Source organism: Papio anubis, chromosome 8 (assembly GCF_008728515.1).
Source record: "Papio anubis isolate 15944 chromosome 8, Panubis1.0, whole genome shotgun sequence".
NCBI lineage: Eukaryota > Metazoa > Chordata > Mammalia > Primates > Cercopithecidae > Papio > Papio anubis.
Genome location: NC_044983.1, coordinates 5,091,871 through 5,097,870, shown reverse-complemented (window position 1 = coordinate 5,097,870; position 6,000 = coordinate 5,091,871).

Here is a 6,000-nt window from a genome sequence, read left to right as displayed (position 1 = left end):
TAATACAAAACTCAGTGGTTTATAAAAAAAAAAAAAATCTGATCTGAATTGTGTTTCTGGTAGATGAAACAAGATTTACCTATTGAAATGGCTAAAGCTTTTTACTAATACTGGTGGGAAAGACAATATTTTTTTATTCGCTCAGTTTCCAAATACTTTTCTTTTTCATTAACTTCTGATGATCACCCCTTGAAGTTTGTATTTCAAAAAGATAACTATCAGGTTTTGGAGAAGACAGTAGAAAATTTCCATTTCAAAGATACAGAGAATGAATCCAAGTTGTCTCCTGGAAGGAGTTTTATGACATGTTTGCTTATTATCAGAGGCCAATCTTGTGGAGATGCTGAGAAAACATCTACTGCGGTTTTTCAGTCTATTTCTAATTAACTTTTTTTTTTTTTTCTTTTCAGCCTCAGTTAGTTGCTTTTGGGGAAACTGGAGTCTCTTGAGAGCAAAGTTCAAGTGACTGGAGGGCTGGAATAGAAAAAAGCCAGACAGAGGTAGAGAGATAGAGGAAGTAGGGATTTGAAGGGGGACATATCAAGGACTTAAAAGAACTGAATGCAAGACTGGAGGTGGCAAGAGGAGGAAGCTAGAGCAGAAGAAATTAGAAAAAAGAGGTCTTAGAGGAGCCAGTTTAGAGTCTAACCCAAGACTTCAAGTTCCAATAGAAAGATGTGGGCGGAGTTGGTGTGGCATGGAGTTAGCAGTGGCTAAAGCATCCCAGTTGACTGAGAAGGTCTAATGTGAAAAGCAGAATTAAAAGAAAAAAATCGTAGAGTACTTAAAAATATCAGCTTCCAATTAAAATGGCTTGTAACCATAGAGCTCTTAAAAAGTAATTTTTTTTTTTTTTTTTGAGACGGAGTTTTGCTCTTGTTGCCGAAGCTGGAGTGCAATGGCGCAATCTCAGCTCACTGCAACCTCCGCCTCTCAGGTTCAAGGGATTCTCCTTCCTCAGCCTCCTGAGTTGCTGGGATTACAGGAAACCGCCATCACGCCCGGCTAATTTTTTGTATTTATGGTAGAGACGGGGTTTCACTATTTTGGCCAGGCTGGTCTCGAACTCCTGACCTCAGGTGATCCACCCACCTCGGCCTGCCAAAGTGCTGGGATTACAGGCGTGAGCCACTGAGCCCAGCCAAAAGGTTATTTTAAATATCTTATTACCAGGTTTCAACCGGGACTAACAGCAAATATTCCTGACAGTGTTGAATTTCTTCTTTTCTCTTCTTTTAAATCAAAGATTTCTATCAAGTATTTCATAACCAACACCAATAAACCTTGTATGACTTGCATATCGACCAAAGAGTTTGACTCAAAAAAGATGCTAAAGAATGCAGCTCTCCCAAGATACAACACCACTATCAAAGACATCCAAAAGAATAAAAGACACAGAACCACACCCTGAGAGGTGGAAACACTCAATCTGTCAGCTGCAAATGGGTACCTCTCACATTTCTCCCCAGCCACATTCTCAGGACCTTCCAACCTGCAGTCCCTACCTACACACCAAAAGCTGACAACTTGACCACCTCAAAAAGTGAAAAGCCAAGCAAAGTTTTCAGGACACAAAACAAGACAGATGGGAGCAATTTGCTGTCCCTGGGAGGGAAAAGATTAATAACAAATAGATATCCCCAAACCAGATTTATGCGAGAGTAACAATAGAAACAAATGATTTTCTTCTGTTAATCTGAATTTAGATTCAGTGAAATCCCATCCCTATGAAAAATATAAAAAATTAGCCGGGCGTGGTGGCAGGCACCTGTGGTCCCAGCTACTCAGGAGGCTGAGGCAGGAGAATGGCGTGAACCCGGGAGGCGGAGCTTTGCAGTGAGCCGAGATCGCGCCACTCACTCCAGCCTGGGCCACAGAGCGAGACTCCGTCTTAAAAAAAAACCAAAAAGAAAAAAAAAGAAACAGGAAAACATGCACATTTTTATGCAAGGCTTGATAAATAGTGGATAGTTGTGTAGAAATATGATTGGCTAAGGGGATATAATTCAATGGTAACAAAATGGGGGGAACTTAGCAAGGTGCACTTGCTCAGATTCTTCTTAGTATCTCTGTGTCTTTAAGGATAAGAATGTTCCTTTCTGGCTCCGTACGGTGGCTCATGCCTGTAATCCCAGCACTTTGAGAAGCCAAGGCCGGCGGATCACTTGAAGTCAGGAGTTTGAGACCAGCTTGGCCAACATGGTCAAACCCCATCTCCACTAAAAATAAAAAATCAGCTGGGCATGCTGGTGGATGCCTATAATCTCAGCTACCTGGGAAGCTGAGGCAGAAGAATCACTTGAACCCGGGAGGCAAAGGTTGCAGTAAGCCAAGATCGCACCATTGCACTCTAGCCTGGGTGACAGAGTGAGAGACTCCATATCAGAAAAAAAAAAAAAAAAAGTTCCTTTCCTCCAGGTGTAAGGAGGGAAGCTCTGGGATGAAGGTTTTATGAGCTAATTCAAAAAGGAAGTTCAGAGAATCCTTTTATGTCCTGCTTCAGGGGGGAATATTGAGACTTTCCTGTTTCTGCTGTTTTCACAAATGCCAAGGGGCCATATTTTGGGGTACTCTGTCCTGAACCCCATCAAATACTCAAAAAAGCATATAAATGATGAGGACATGTATACTGCGAATAAGCATATAGAATGATATTCAACATCATTAGCCGTTTGAACAATGAAAATTAAAACCTAAATCAGATAACACTGCATACCTATAAGAATGGCTACAATTTAAAAAAGGCCAGGCACAGTGGCTCATGCCTGTAATCCTAGCACTTTGGGAGGCCAAGGTAGGCCGATCACCTGAGGTCAGGAGCTCAAGACCATCCTGGGCAACATGGTGAAATCCTATTTCTACTAAAAATACAAAAATTAACCAGGCATGGTGGTGCACACCTGTAATCCCAGCTACTCAGGAGGCTGAGGCATGAGAATCACTTAAGCCCAGGAGGTGGAGGTTGCAGTGATCCGAAATCATGGCACTGCACTCCAACTAAAGCAACAGAGCAAGACTCTGTTAAAAAAAAAAAAAAAATCATGACATGAAAGTCAGGGAACCTGCATCACTCACACAACGCTACTGGGGGTGGAATAGAATGTGACATGGTAGGCATTCTCTGGAAAACAGGTTGGAAGGTTTTGGAAAAGTCAAACCTATAACTACCACACGACACAGCCATTGCACCTTGAAGCACTTATTTCAGAGAAATGAAAATCTGTACATACATTTTTGTAGCAGCTTTACCCATGACAGCCCACACTGTAAACAGCCTAGATATTCTTCTACAGTGAAATAGTTAGTGATCATGTGGACAACCATACTGTGAAATAAAAGAACTGGAGCTACTGAAGCTCACAAGTTGGATTACTTTCCAGAGAATTATGTTGTGTGTAAAAGCCAGTCTCAAGAAGTTATACACTGTATAAAGCTATTTACATAGCAGCCTAGAAATGGCAAAATTAAAAAAATAGAGAATAGATAAGTGTTTGCTGGGATGAAAAAAAATAGAGGATGGAGAGAGATGAGTAGGAGGGAAAAGGATGTGCTTTACAAGAACAAGCTGGGAAGTTCTTGTGACAGATATGCTTTGTCCCTCAGCTGCATTGATGTCAGTATCCTCATGATATTGCACTATCATATTGCAAGATGTTACCACTTGGTTAAAATAAATACCTTTTTCTTATTTCTAACAACTGCATGTAAATCTACAATTATCTCAAAATAGGTTAATACAACATTTTTGCTTTACTGGAGAAAAATTAGCGTGTAATAACAAGGTTTTCAGTATGTTCATATTTTAACATAACTCATGTTTGAAGTCAATATTTGATTAAGATGAGCACCAAACATTATGATTTTTATACTGCATGTATTTTATCTGTAGTTATAAATTAAACAGATGTTAAGCTTTCACCTTTAAAGCTATGTTTCTGAAATACTAATACAAATGCTTTTTACCTGAAAGTTGAAAACATGTTTACATTTCTACTAAAATTTCAGGTTTCTTAAATAAAATGGAGGAAATGTTTTATTCAACTTCACATTTAATACTTGAGTAATGACGAAAGCAAATAGACATATGTGTACTTATTAATTAAATTTTGATGGCAAGTATTTTTTCTGAATTCAAAAATAATAAAATTGGGAACATTATGTCATAGTTGTCGCTCTCTTTTGAATAAGTACCTTCTTTACTAATAAAAACATATTGGTATTAAAACATTAGTTTCTTATTCTCCTAATACGATAAAAGATTTTCTCCATTAATTATATGATTTTTTGAAGTGGAATCCTGAAGGCTTAGCCCATTTTGAAGTGGTTTTGGAGCATAACCTACATTTACTGGAAAGCAGGCTTATAATTTCATGTTCATTGTACAAACAAATGGCATATTCTATTCTGAGCAACTGTACAAATCAATATATTTTTGTCATATTAGAAATGGTCACATTTGTTTTTCATTTTTAGTAAAATTCAAATACTGTCAGAGAAAATTACTTTCAAAATCATAAAACTTTATGCTCTTAAACATCTTTAGCAGTGCTCTCTTTAAAATAAACTACTTTTGAATCTTGGGATTGAACTTGGATTGATGTTTGACATTACTTCTTCAAGGAATTAATTGGATTGGATTTAGTGTCTTCATTTCTTTATTCTGAAATTGCTTCTGGTTCCTCTCCCTTACTTCCATCTCCTTTTCTCTGAAATAAGGGCAGGGAAATCAGTTTATTCTTATTTTTCTGAAGTACCCAGATGCAGTGTACTCTCATTGTGAAGGACCTTCACAAGCAACAGGCAATGGCAGTAGCGAGTCTTCAGATTGAAAAATCCACAGAAAAAACTACTGGAAATTATAGTTCAAGTTTCAATAAGCCCTACTTCATACAAGAAAGTCTGGGAATACTGAAAAAAAAAAAAACTCACAAAGTTAAATATGTATTGCTGTATTCAGCAAGTCTTGGGTCTGAAGTTTAAACATATAGGTTTAGAAAACAGATTGTAGTAAGCACTGAGGGTGACCCCTCGTTTTGGTAACAATGACTGTCATTAACTAGACTCTCAAGAGATTCGTATATACAAAAGTTTATAGATTTTTATGTGGACCAGAAGTCTATCACTGTATTCTTTACCCAGCTGCAATTTTAAAGCAGAAGATTGTTAAATGGCATAGACTGAAAGGAATTAAACTTGTAGCTAGATGCCAGTCAAACCATACACCTTGAGAGACAAATGCAACCAGATTCATAATAGACAAAGATTTGCCACAGAATAAAGACATCTTTCTAGAGCCAAGATTGAATGGGAAGCTGCCCATTTAATCTCATTTGAGTAGCACATTCCATACAAATAAATAATATCACAATGTCTTCAAGTCTCACTGTCTCAGCCCACTTTGTGTTGCTATAAAGAATACTTGAGACTGGGTAATTTATAAAGAAAATAAATTACTTGGCCTATGGTTCTGGAGGCTGGGAAACTCAAGGGCATGGTAGCAGCTTCTGACGACAGCTTTTCTCACTGTGTCAAAACATGACAAAGGGTATTACATAGTTAGAGGACAAAAGCATATGTGTCAGCTCAGTCTTTCTTCCCCCTTCTTGTAAAGCCACCAGTCCAATCATCGGGGCCCCATCCTGATGACTTTATCTTATCCCGAAAATCCTATTTCCAAACAACATATAAATTTGGAGATAAATTTTCAACACATGAAATTTGGGGGATATAGCATTCCACTCCAGCCCCCTAAATTAACATTATTCTCATATGCAAAATACATTTATTCCTTTCCAGTAACCCCAAAATCTTAACTCATTAGGCAGCAATTTAAGGTCCTGAGTCCCATCTTAATCAGATATGGGTGAGACTCAGGGCACAATTTATCCTAAGGCAAATTTCTTCCAGCTGTGAGCTTGTGAAATCAAACAAATTATGTACTTTCAAAATACAATGGTGGAACAGACAGAGGATATATATTTCTATTCCAAAATGGGGAAA